The sequence below is a fragment of the Petaurus breviceps genome, unplaced genomic scaffold (assembly GCF_028583685.1).
Source record: "Petaurus breviceps papuanus isolate PSGF00001 unplaced genomic scaffold, PetGlider_PUasm1.0 79, whole genome shotgun sequence".
NCBI classification, from domain to species: Eukaryota; Metazoa; Chordata; class Mammalia; order Diprotodontia; family Petauridae; genus Petaurus; species Petaurus breviceps.
Genome location: NW_027186523.1, coordinates 6397420 through 6411210, shown reverse-complemented (window position 1 = coordinate 6411210; position 13791 = coordinate 6397420). Strand labels below are relative to the sequence as shown.

At 39.2% G+C, this 13791-nt stretch overlaps 1 protein-coding gene across 2 annotated transcripts in view; it reads right to left on the bottom strand.

The window, feature by feature from the left end:
* The window catches only part of LOC138175807 (serine/threonine-protein kinase 38-like), a 122514-nt gene extending 110621 nt beyond the window's left edge, over positions 1-11893 (bottom strand). Inside the window, exon 1 of one of the 2 annotated variants that reach the window (XM_069106303.1) lies at positions 11754-11893. The gene's annotated coding sequence lies outside the window, so the exon portion shown is untranslated. Of the gene's footprint in view, positions 1-11468; positions 11698-11753 lie in introns of those variants that run through there. The other variant, XM_069106304.1, reaches the window with a different exon arrangement.
* Between the last annotated feature and the right edge of the window lie 1898 nt (positions 11894-13791).

Genomic DNA, 13791 nt, shown 5'->3' with positions numbered 1-13791 from the left:
CAAAGGCAGGAGAGGAAAATATGAGGAAAACAAATAATTGGAAAGGGGAGTGCATGAAGGGGAGCAGTTTAAGTTAAGTCTGGAAAAATAGGTCAGAACCTTGAATGTCAGGCTAAGGAGCTTATATTTCATCTAGAAGACAACATGAAGCAATGGAAATTTTTGACTGAGTGGACAATATGATCAAACCAATGCGTCAAAAGAAGACTGGAAGTTGTGTGAAGGCTGGTCTGGAAAGGTGATGCAGAGGGAAGAGCTAATAAGACAATGAGAGTCTAGGGTAATGATAATGAGGGTCCTGAACCACAACAGTAGCAGTGGGAATAGAACAAAAGGAAGATATGGGAGAAGGATTGAAGAGAAGTATTGATAAAGCTGGGCAAAGAAAGTTCAAAGACATTACATGCAGAAAAAAGTTAAAGGAAGATTTGTGTGTTCTTTTATTCTTGCAATCTGTATTTCCTCCACAAAGATGAAAGTAAGAGGCAATTTATCATGTCAGTATCCGCCCTCAAGCTAAGGGATTTCTATCCCATAGTAAAAGTACCAAATATCAGCTTCCACCAAAGCTTTCAAGAACTATTAAAATGTTACCTAATAAAGCCATAGAATTTTAGCTGTGGAAGGGACAAACATATTAAAAAATGAAGGAAACAGATACAAAATAATTTGCTTAAGGGAAGTTCACAACCCTTCTGAGCCTCAGTTTCCTGGTCTATAAAAATTCAATTTGATTTGATTCAACAGACATTTAAGCAAGCAGAGCATTTTGGAGACAACGAAGTTTGGGTAAGAGAGTGTCCAGAAAAAAGGGGATTGAAAAAAGGGTCTTTAAGGCCTCATCCTATTCTTAGATTCACCAACTCTTTCTGGCTGTACCAATTATTAAGAACACCAATAGGATCGATGATGTACTTGGAATTCTTTCCAAACTCACAAGAGAAAAAAAGTCTGTCCCATCTCTGGCTAAGGAATATATGTCCATGCAATCATGGGTTATGACTAAAAAGGAAAAAAAAATTATAGGGGAATAGTATTGTCAGCAAGTTGGAAAGAAGTTAGTAAGTGGTAGTGGAGAGAGGGGGGTTTCTGAGGTTTCTAAGTGGTAGCATGGAGCCCCAACAAGGGGACTGTGGTCTACAAACAAACACAAGGATAAAGAGGATAATAGTTCTATGATTCTTATCTTACAGTACCATTTTTTTTTTAAGCAATTGGGGTTAAGTAACTTTGCTCAAGGTTACACGGCCAGGTGATTCTGGGTGGGTGCTAAGCATCTGAGCCCGAATTCGATCCCAGGTCATCCCGACACTGGGGCCGGTGCTCTTACTCGCTGTGCTACCTGGCCGCCCCTTACAGTACAATTTTAGTCAGCTTGCTTTTAAAAAGAAAATCTTAAACAACAGAATAGGGGCAGCTAGGTGGTGCGGTGAATAGAGCACCGGCCCTGGAGTCAGGGGGACCTGAGTTCAAATCTGGTCTCAGACACTTAAAACTTGCTAGCCATGTGACCTTGGGCAAGTCACTTAACCCCAATTGCCCTGCCTTCCCCCCACCAAAAAAAAAAAAGCCAAAATGTTACAAGAGACAAACATTTCACAAGTGGCTCACAAAAATGACTCACCATAACACAACCTCCTTGTGAAGCTTTGAGAGATCACAACCTTATAGGAAGTAATACTACTACTTTACCGCTTCTTATCAGTTCTGAAGCATAAAGCTGGGCCATCGCCAGTTCTCTTACATCTCACCACTGGACTCAGATGTCTCTGAGGAGAGAGTGAGGCTGATACACAGAGCACAGCTCTGCCTCACTTAAATCCAATTCATTTGCAAGTCAAGACATCACCTTCCAGATGTCACTGGTCCTCTTCAAGAACAAAGGATGAACAAGAAGCATAAAACTCTGTTTCCTTAAAAAAATATTACTATAAAGCATCTCAACAAATCTTTGCTCACTTTCCATTTTTAATACCTTCCTCTTTTTTTCCCTCATCTTTATTTTTTTATTCAAGTTGAGAACAATAGTCTTTTTTTAGAGCTTAACAAGTTAAAAGAGACAGACAACAAACAGATCCACAAGCCTATCTGCCATTCCTCTAAATCACAGGTATTAAGAGAGATTTTTTTCATATGTAATCTAACCACTTCTGGGTCAAATACCTTTACTATTACCAAATCCCAACTCCCAATCCTCAGCCTCACAAATTCAGAGAACCTATACCTATTAATAAATTTGTACTATTAATGATATTTATCTGATCCTCCTCTACTAGATCTCATTAGAGATAGAACATATGAGTAATAATATCCACTTTTGCATGTAGGTTGCTGGAAGGCAAGGACCGTGTATAGCCAATTAATTTTGTATAGTGCTTCATAAGTGTAGTACTTCTATGGACCTTTTCATCCTTACAGGAATTAAGATTATAGAAATATCTTCCTCTGAAGTTTGGGTTAAGCTAAGTCAGCGTGATCAGGGAATTAAAAAATTAACCCAGGAATTTTGATCTTAATACTGTCTAGGAAGTACAAGATGGCCAATGTGATTGGTGCCAAGGAACCAAAGGTAATTTTTGATGGTAGCACCTCTTGCTAATACACCTTTATTTTCTGCCTTTTACTACCTTATGGCACAAAATTGGAGATGTTTCTGAACCCTGCTCTACAAGATAAAAGGATTGTAAAATCAGTCAACAAACTGATCAATCAAGAAACATAGGACTATAATGTGAGACATTTTAAGAGCATACTGTGCTTGCTGCTGGAAGAGATATAGAATTCCTCCAGAAACTGAGAGTGGAGTAGCAGAATAAAAGACCAATCCAGATAGCCATGTTACACATCATCATCCTGAGGAAGCCTTTGAGAATCACAATACAAAGTGTTATGTGCAGGAAGCAGGGTGAGAAATCAGGGAAGACTTCAGTAGAATACATAGGATTATCTATAATATATAATATAGAGCTGGAAGGGACCTCATTTTATAGATGGGGAAACTGAGGAAAGTTAAGTAACTTGTTCAAGACCACGGAGTCTTTTTATTTTTGGAGGCAACTGGAGTTAAGTGACTCATCCAGAGTCACACAGCTAGTTTTTGAGGTCAAATTTAAACTTAGGTCCCCCTGATTCCAGGGAGATTGATCTATCCACTGAACTACCTAACTACCCCCATAGAACCTTTTAAAAGACTGAATCAACATGCTGAAATAGTCAGGAGACCTAAGTTCTGCTTTCCTATGACTATATGAAACTTCCTTTAATTCCCCCTAATATCTCAAATCTTTCATATCATCTTGCCTCTTCTAGATACTTATCCTCTAGTTTATATTATAGTTATTTGTCATCCTCTATACTAGAATATTAGCTTTTAAAAAGAAAAAAACTATATCATAATTCATGCTCTCCCACTAACTTGTCTCTTGAAACCTGGGCTACTTCACACCTCTTCAGTTTCTCCATCTCTATTAGGAGGATAAAATTTGCACCTTAAAAAGATGTTTTTAGAATTTGAGCCTTAATAACCCAGATGCTGTTCAGTTGTATCCAAATCTTCATGAACCTATTTTGGGGAGTTTTCTTGGCAAAGACACTGGAATGGTTTGCCATTTCCGAGTTCTCCAACTCATTTTACAGATGAGGAGCTAAAGCAAACAAGGTTAAGTGACTTGCCCAGGGTCACACAGCTAGTAAGTGAGGCTGCATTTGAATTCATATAGATTAAGTCTTCCTGATTCCAAGCCAAGTGCTCTATCCATTGCTCCACCTATTGCCTTTCATAATCTTGCTACCACACACCATTCTAGTCTTATTTCATATTACTTCCCTTAATTTACTCTTTATTCTAGTCACATTTGTCTGTCCATGATATTCCAAATCCTACATTCCTGTCTTTGCACAAATAATCCCCCTAGTCTGGAGTGCTCTTCCTCTTCATCTCTACCTCAGACTCTCTAGCTTCCTTCAAAGCATGATTCCTGGTGCCTCCTCCAGATGGTTTTACTGATTTCCTCCCCATCCCACCTCCATCCTAGGTGTTACCTATCTCCCTCTTGAAATTACTGTATATTGCTTTGTAAGATCCTTGCAAACAGAGACTTTGATTCTTTTGTCTTTTTATATCTAGAGTCAAGCATAGTTCACTTCATACTGTAGGCATTTAATAAATGCTTGCTGAGAAGTAAGCAGAACCAGGAGAACACCGTACAGAGAAACAGCCATATTGTGTAATGATCAACTTTGTTAAGACAGCTCCTCTGAGCAATGCAATGATCTAAGCCAATTCCAAAAGACTTAGGTCTTCTGAGCAATGCAATGATCTAAGACAATTCCAAAAGACTCATGAAGGAAAATGCTTATACACATTCAGAGAAAGAAGTATGGGGTCTGAATGAAGATTGAAGCATACTATTTTCCCTTTTTTTGTTACTTTTTATGTTTTTTCTGTCTTATGGTTTTTCCCTTTTGTTCTGATTTTTCTTTCACAACATGACTAATGTGGAAATGTTTAATATGATCATATATATATAGTCTATATAAGATTGCATGCTGTCTTGGGGAGGGGGGAAATTTAGAACTCAAAATCTTATAAAAGTGAATGTTGAAACTAAAAATAAATAAATGTTTACTGAACTTAATTAAGCAAGATAAGAAATATAGAGCTGTATCTAGACCTTCTTCAGCATAAGAAACATAATAAATGCTCATTCAGGTCAACAAACATTTATTAAACACCTACTGGATGTCAGGCACTATTCTAAGTGCTGGGGATACAAAGACAGGAAAAAAATGAGATCACAGTCTAATGGAGAAGACAATAGGCAAACCACTATGTACATACAAGTTATATACAGGATAAATATGAGCTAATCTTAGAAGGAAGGTACTAGCATTAAGGGGGATTGGGAAAGGCTTCTCGACTGTCTCATTATCTCCCAAATGCTTGCTAATGGTCACAAGAAGCTACCTGAATGGCTCACAAGAATCCTAACCAAGTAGGAAAGAAAAGAGTTCAAAATATATGTTGAAGAAGAGAAATGGATCATAGACTTAAAGCTGGGACTTTAAAGTCTGTTTTATTCAGTCCCCCTCACTTTACAATTAAGGAAACCAAAGTTCAAAGAAATGAAATGATTTGCCTAAGGTTACACATGTAATAAATAACCAAAGTAGGATTTGAACCCAGGTCCTCTGACTCCCAATCCAGTGCTCTTTCTAATGTATCATATTCCTCTCTGATGGAAAATATACTTGAATAGAAATCATTAAATGGGAGTTTTAAGTCTCAGACCTGGGACTACTTTACATGATCATGAGCAAGTCTCTCTATGTCTCCATTTCTTCTGTAAATTGGGTATTCTGCCACCTGACCCACAGGGTTGTTGTGAAGATTAATTTAGGATAGAGAGTCGATTTCATTTTACAAACATTTACTGGGGTTCTATTATGTTCAAAGCACCATTCTAGGAAGAAAGGAAAACAGGAGATAAATAAGACCTCCTCACCTTTCCAGAAGCTTATAGTTAAACAGAGAGACATGAAGCTATTCTAAGAGTTCAAAATAGGCTATCTCTATATGGGGAGGGAGAATATTGGAGAAGAGGAGGGAAAGAACAAAGCAGCGTGCCAATCACACACATTTGAACCTGCAGGATAATCATATTAATGAAAGAAGAGTAGAAAGAATCCTGGTTTGGGAAGCAAGAACCTGACACTAACGAGTTGTGGGACAAGTGGACAAGTCACAACTTTTAGGGGCCTCAGTTTCATCTATAAAATAAGGTGAAGTTGCTTTAAAATCTAGCCCAGGGGTTCCTAACATTTTTGTCATGGACCAGACTGCCAAAGTTCAGGTTAAGAGCACCTAGGTTAGATCAACCCTGAAGTTGCTAGAAAGCATAGGAATAAATGGAGCCTTCCTTAAAATAATAAGTAGCATCTATCTACCATCAGCAAGTATTATATGTAAAGGGGATAAACTAGAAGCATTCCCAATAAGATGGGGGTGGACAAGGATGTCCACTGTCACCCCTGTTATTCAATTTGGTACTAGAAATGTTAGCTGTAGCAATAAGAGAAGAAAAAGTAATCAAAGGAATCAGATTAGGCAAAGAAGAGACTAAGTTATTACTCTTTGCTGATGATATGATGATATACTTAGAGAATCCTAGAAAATCAAGTAAAAAAACTACTTGAGATAATAAATAAATTTAGCAAAGTTGAAGGATATAAAATAAACCCACACAAATCCTCAGCACTCCTAAATATTTCTAACGAAGCCCAATAGCAGGAAATAGAAAGAGAAATTCCATTTAAAGTTACTGTAGACATTAGAAAATATTTGGAACTCTACCTGCCAAAACAAACCCAGGAACTATATGAACACAATTACAAAACACTTTTCTTTATTTTTTTACTTTTTGGAGGGGGGAAGGCAGGGCAATTGGGGTTAAGTGACTTGCCCAAGGTCACATGGCTAGTGTTTAGTGTCTGAGGTCAGATTTGAACTGAGGACCTTCTGACTCCAGGGCCAGTGCTCTATTCACTGTGCCACCTAGCCATCCCACAAAACAATTTTCACACAAATAAAGTCAGGTCTAAACCCTGAAGGTGCTTCCAGATATAAGAATTTTTTTAATGAGTACCTCTTAAACACAGTGTACAAGTCACTGTGCTAAGTACTTTACAAATCTTACCTCATTTTATCCTCACAACAATCCTGAGAGGAAAATGCTATTGTTATCCCCATTTCAGAAATGAGCAAACTGAGGCTTATAGAGGTTATATTACTTGCCCAAGATCACACAGATAGCAAGCATCTGAGAGGTGCCATCTGAACACGAGTCTTTCTGACTCCAGGTCCAGGGCTCTCTATCCACTGTGACACCTAGCAGTAATTGTCTCCAAATTAGAAGATACCCCCCAGAGGTCATCTAAACAAACCCCCTGAATCTACTGAGATGTTACAGAAAGAAGTAGGAGGTTAATCTCACTGCTGAAATCCTTTTCATCTCCATGATTTTTCAACTAGGCTACAAACTCTCTAAAGACCCACACTGAGTCTTAACACCTCCACTAACAATGGGATGCAATCTAATGGCACACTTTGAGAGATATTTCATTGCTACTAGTAGAAATGATGATAGAAGTATAGGGATCTATATCCCAGTACACAGATTTCTTCCCTTCTCTTCCCACATCTCCCTTCCAGGCAACGTAGCAAATCAGCCCTCTCCCTGCAGTAAGAAAGTCAAACAAGTCTTCCCCACTCCCTGGGGATCAGGTCATTGGAAGCCTTAACCCATGCACTAGGGTAGAGACTTGATATTGTCTCAATGGGTATAAGCCTCTACCTAAGACAGAGTTATTCTTTATCTTCTCAATCTATGCCATAACATACCCAAGGCAGAACAGACTAGGACTTCCCTCAAAGTCTTCACTCTCAAGCTGATTTTGTAATGAGCCTGTTTCCAAGAAGACTTTTAAGATATCACTATATTTATTTGTATTAGCCAAAAACAATGATGGAAACACAGTATCTGACTGATGACAGAATCTCTTGTCCCATTCCTAGAGATGATAGATAATGGCAAAGTTTTCCAGCATCTACTTACTTATAAATATTATTAACATTTGGAAGTTTCCTGGTGGAGACACTTTTTAGAAGACCTTCCAATGCAGATCTGTGACTCCCTAAGCTCTTAGGAACAATAGATTCATCTACCTATGACTTTGGATTACTTCAATTCATCACTGAAAGAACATAGTTAACTACTATTATAAAAATAACTGATATTTACATAATGATTTGCAAACATTATCTATTTCTCACAGCAACTCAGTGAGATAGGTACTAAAGGTATTATCCCCATTTTGTGTAAACTTTGTCTCAGAGAGCTTAAGTTACTTGACTAGTAGTCACATCAAAAACAATGCGATTTGAACAGAAGTTTTCTTGATTCCTAGTTCAGAAGAAAAAAATCACAATTAGTTCCCTACCCACCCACTCCCAATCACAATGGTGCAATGTATTATTCCAATACTACAAATAACAACAAAAATCTACTATCCTAAAAGCTTTAGAAGTAACATTAAAATAAAAAAGAATACTTTTTATTCTAGTCTGAAAGGATTTAGAAAAGTTACCAGATATGAAATACAAACCCACTCCTTTCCCTTTATACTAGTTCATTTCTGAAACTATTCGAAAACCTATTTGAGTTCTTTTTTTAAAAATTCATCTATTTGTTTAAATAAGAACCAGAAGCACTGATATACACCTATTAAGAATATTCTAACTTCAGAGTTCAACTAAAAAATTCTGAAGATTCAATAGTCTGACAAATTGCAAGCCAAAATAACGAATGAATCAAGACTTTCATTAGATATAGGAGAGTTAATACCCAAACAAGTCTAATTTCTTGTTTTAAATCCAAATTGGCAGCTGTCAGTAGGGGTTCTCACAAGTAGGAACGATTCTATTTATCTGTACCACAAAGAGCAAAGTCCAAAATGAATTAGCATCTAAAGGTACCTGAAAGATTAGTTACTTATCTGGCCTTTCATTGCTTCAAGCTTCTTCCTGGAAAATTAATCCTTTTGTTCCTAAATTTAGTTAGAGCAATGCCGGCACAAACTAACTCCCTGAAACTACAGACATAAGATTAATCATTGTGAATATGACCATCCATTTCATTTGTTATCATCTGACTAGCCTGAAACAATTTCATTTGGTCAATTAAAAACTCTCTTCCTATGGAGACTGATTTTAGGTTCTACAAAGGCTAAAGCAAGTACCATGAATCCCATGTTCAAATTTTTTTTACTTAGAAAAAAAGAGAAAATAAAACAAAGTAATGATTCGGTATTACATTCTTGAAGTAATGGCAACACTGTCATTGCAACTACGTTATGTTGTATTTAAGGCCTTAAAAGCTAGCTTTGCTATCCATTCACAAAATTCAGCCTATTTAAAACAGCAGTACAGTAACAGTTTCTGAAGATGTTAACTCTAACCAAAACATAACTGGTCCTTCCCGCTCATTTTAATATGATCACAATCACAATTACAATATTGTTTGCCTGATTTATACCTTGTCATCTCAGTAAGCAAAAGACTCTTCTAAAATAGAGAGCAATTTCAGGGTTTGGTTTTGCATTACTCTTTATGCTGAAACACTTTACCTAAGACAAATATCAGAACCTAGTCAATAGTTTTAAAAAACATAGTTTTCTGAAAAGCACAATTTCTCTTTTGTGCTGAGAACTTGAAACCTACCTCCTTTCTCAAAAGTAACCTTTCAGCATAAAAAAACTGGCATGGACAGAAACCCTATGCTTGCACAAATACTCCCAGTCACCTGAGTTTTTATTTGTCTTAACAACAAAAATTACCTATGCAATGAACAGCTTCCATTTATATTGTCTATCACTTTGCTGTACAGTATCTCATTTGACCTTGGCAATATTCCTGTGAGGTTGGCAGTGCTTTCTCATTTTACAGATATGAAAACTGAGGCTTAGCATTTTAGTGATTAGGCCTGGGTCAAGTCAATTCAACAAACATTTTTTATGTATCTGCTATATACAAGGCACCAGGCTAGGCAGGGGGATCCAAAGACAAAAACAAACAGACATTCTACTGGGGGGCAGGGGAGGCGGAGGAGTAATCAAATAAGTCCGTGCTAAGGTTACTACTAAACTCTAACTCTTCTGTCAGGTACAAAAAGCAAGAAAAGACTTAAATATCCTATGTTTAGTATAATTTTATTAAGCCCATGGTTTTCATTCTCCGATAACAGGGCAGCTTTCAAAAATTCAGATAAATCAATGCATAAAACTATATCCCTCTGGTTTCTTGAGGGACAATCTAGTGTAGTGAACATAGTGTTGAACTTGGAGTCAGGAAGACCTCTGTTCTAAATCTACATCAGATACTTTTTTGACCATGGGAAAGTCAACTACGGTCTCTAAGCCTCAGTTTCTTGAACTGTAAAATAGGATACTAATACTTCTACTACTAACTTTAGAGGATCATTGAGAGAATCAGATGAGATGTTTGTGAAGTGCTTTGACAAACTTTAAAGCATTACAAAAATGTCCTTTTTTTAAAAAAAAATCTTGGACCCATATTAACCAATTTGAAAACTACCATCAGCCATCTTAACCCCTGACCAGGAGAGCATAAATTCATGCTTAATTAAATTAAAAGTTTTATCAGTTATTTCTATACTAAATGAGTAACAGTAACATAATTTTATCCACCTTTTAAATGGAATTAGATTCATTTAGATCCAATTAGATGCCAACCCAAGGGTAGATTTGTTTTAGGCAAACGTTATACTCTGAATTCACATGAGAAGCTATAGCTACTGAAAGGTGAAAAGCTGGCTTTAAGGAGGTATAATAAGCTTAATTGTTGTACATATCCTGAGGTACACAAAGAGAATGGCTAGCCAAACACAAAGGGGTTTCCAGTGTCATGTACAGTTTTTAAACAAAGAACATTCAAAAAACTGCAGCTGGCTAATAAAACGAGGAATTTCAAAAAAGACAAGTTTCAAGTAGAGTGACCTGACGTGTTAGAGCACAGAAAAAGACAACACTAGAAATCTCTCAGTAACTTTAAAGTTTAGAAGGAAAAAAACCCCATGAATCAGACATGGAAAAGTGATATACCCGAGCCATTTTCAAATCATTTGTTCCTGTCAACAACTTATCATAAAATAAGAAGCAGGTAAAGATTTGTTTTATGCGTGTTTGTAATAAAGTAAACAATAGCATCATACTTTTATACAATCCAGTCTCCCCACCCAAATCTTTTATTTTGTTTTAAATGCTCTAAGACACAGAATTCATAAAAAAACATTCTAAATCAGAGTTTAACATGGCTAACCTGAAGAGCACCTGGCTTTTAGAATACAGTTTGTCCTGTAGACATCAATCTGGCAACTTTTAAAAGATGACACGGTCCCTACACTCGGGTCCAAGCTTTTTCCCTCTCCTGACCCAACCAAATGCTTCCATGTCTCCCCTTTACTAAGGGTAAGAAAAGGGGAGAAAGGGGCTGAAAAGTGCTATTAAAAAAGAAAAGATAAAGGGTTCCAGGATCAAGGGGTGAATTTGTAAGCTAGACTTTGACACATCTGCTGCTTTTGGGAGTCCGAGGATTTTTTACTGTGGGTCTCTATCAGTGAAATGTTTAGCAATCTGACGCATCAGTTTTTAGAAATCATATCAAGCAGCCCCCACAACTGGGAGCTATCCCTAGCATCCATCCCCTCCATTAAAACAAACAAACAGCGGGGGGGGGGGGGGGGGAGGGAACCGGGGAGGTTAGAAGGAAAGAGATACTCCAGTGGGGGACAGAAAATTGTTTATGTTAGGGACTTGCGGGGAAGAGGGAGGATGGAGGGGGGAGGAAGGGAGGCAAAAGAAGCATTAGAGAAGGACAAAGATACCTCCCTTACCCTTCAGGTTACCTCTCCAGACAGGCAGGAACAATATCAGCCCCAGGGATCTGGAAGGACCGTGGCCCTAGCTGCAGCTACAGCTTGGCAGGGATGAGCTAGGCTCTCTCTGGGCGCCCCCCCCCTCCAAAAAAAAACAAAAAACAAAGAAAATCTGCTGCTTCTTGCTCTGAGCAGAGTTGGGACTAGTAAGGGGGCACGAGAGAGGCAGCTGTGCCGGGAGAGGGGGGTGGGGAACAGAGGGGCCGGAGGACTGGGCGAGGTGGGCATCTCTGCAGGACTCACCTCCTCCTCCTCCTCCTCCTCCTTCTTCCTTCTTCCTTCTCCTCCTGCTGCTGCTCCCTCGGAGGCTTGCTCGGCTGCTGCCGGCTCCTGCCTCCCCTCAGACTGCAGCCGCCTGTGTGTGCGTGCGTGTGTGCGGGTGCTGGTGTGCTTGTGTGTGAGTGTGAGTGTGCGTGTGCCTGCTCGCCTGCCAGTCGGCTCACTTCCTCCCTGGCTCCCCCCTCCTCCCTCTCTTTCTCTCTCTCTCTCTCTCTCTCTCTCCCCCTCCCTCGCTCCGCCTCCCCGGGAGGTGGGGACTCGGGAGCAGGAGCCCGAATCTCAGAGCTGCCTCCTCGGAACCAACTCTCGCGAGCTGGAGTAACCCCCTCCCCCCTGAAGTCACCCCCCCCCCACCTCCCCCTCCTCCCTCTCCTCCTCTCGCCCCCATGTCTCCCTCCTTCTCCCCTTCCACTGTGGGGCTAAAAGCGTCTGAATCCATCTCCCGGGTGGCGGCCCTCTCCAGCCAGAGCCAGCCGTCAGTCACTTGCTGTTGGGCCTTCCCTTGTAGCCGTGGCCACCTGGCCAAATCCAGACCTGAGCGGGGTGCCCTGGGGCGGCGCGCTGGACTCGCTCACCCCGCAGCCCGGCCCACCGATGCCTTCCCTTTCTTTCTCAAAGCAAGTCCAGCTATTTTCCTGGGTGTAAAGTTCAGGAGAGGTAGACCCTGGAGGTGACGTGACAGCACCTGGAAGTGCTGGTACACCGTTTTGTGTTTGGTTTTTGTTTGTTTGTCCGGGGTGGGGTGGGCTGGTGCGGTTGTTTTGGTTTTTTTGTAATGTAGAATTTCCGAGTCTGAGGGATCTCTGGAAGGCGGCGAATGAAATCCTTCCTTTGATTTCTGAAGAAACATTTATTGATGAGGCAACAAGGTTTCGGGAAGCCTTAAGAGTCAGAAGACCTAGGGTTTTTAAATTACGTTTTATTGTTTTCCCAATTATAAAGCATTTTTTTTATCCTTCTCCCCCCAACCCCCCGGAAAAACCCAAAAAACTTTGCTACAAGCATAGTCATAAACTTAGCTCCTCTTATTAATACAGTCATCCAGGTCGATTCCAAAGAACTTAAGATAAAAATGCTATCCACCTCTAGAGAGAGCATTAACAGTGCAGATTAAAGCAGTTTTCTTAACTATATTTTTATTGCACCGCCCTCCCCCTCCACATAGCTAATGTGGAAATAAATTTTGCCTGACTTCATATGTAATAAGTATTTTTTCTTGCATTCACAGTGGGTAGGGGAGGGAATAGAAACAATTTGAAAGTAAAAATAAAAAATTTTTTTTAGAATTGCACAAAAAAAAAAAAACAAGCAAAACTCCCATCTTGACCAGGTGCAAAAATGGGTTTCTGGTTCTAGATATTTAGTCTATCAGTTCTGTCAGGAAGTGGGCAGCATTTTTATCATCTGCCCTTTGGAATCACTATTGATCATTGCAGTGATCAGAGTTCTTAAGTAGAAGACCGTGTTTTTGTTCTGCCATCTGTTAGTTATGTGAACTCAGATATGCCAAGTAAGAGAAGGGAATGAACATTTATGTAATACCCACTATTTGCCACACAGTGTTTGAGGCCCTTTCTACAAATATTATCTCATTTGATCTTCACAACAGTTTAGGAAAGTAGGTCTAACCTCTACAAGTCTAAGTTTCCTTGCCTATAAAATGAAAATCTTTTGCCTACCTACATAGGAGGATTTAATCTATCAAAAAGCATTTATTAAGCACCTTCATTTTACTGTGCCAGGTGCTGATACAATGACAAAAATGAAGCAGTCTCTAGGCTTAAAGAGCTTGCCATTCCAAAGGAGGAAACAACAAAGATAAAAATATATGTCAAAGCAAAAATATAAACAAAATAAATACAAAGAAATAAATGGGGCAGGGGGTGTCTGAGGGTAAGAAACACTAGCAGCTCAAGAGAACAGGAAAGTATTATGTATGATGAAACTCTTGATCTGAGCTTTGTAGGAAATCCTAAAAGGCTGAAAGGAGGAGGCATGGGGA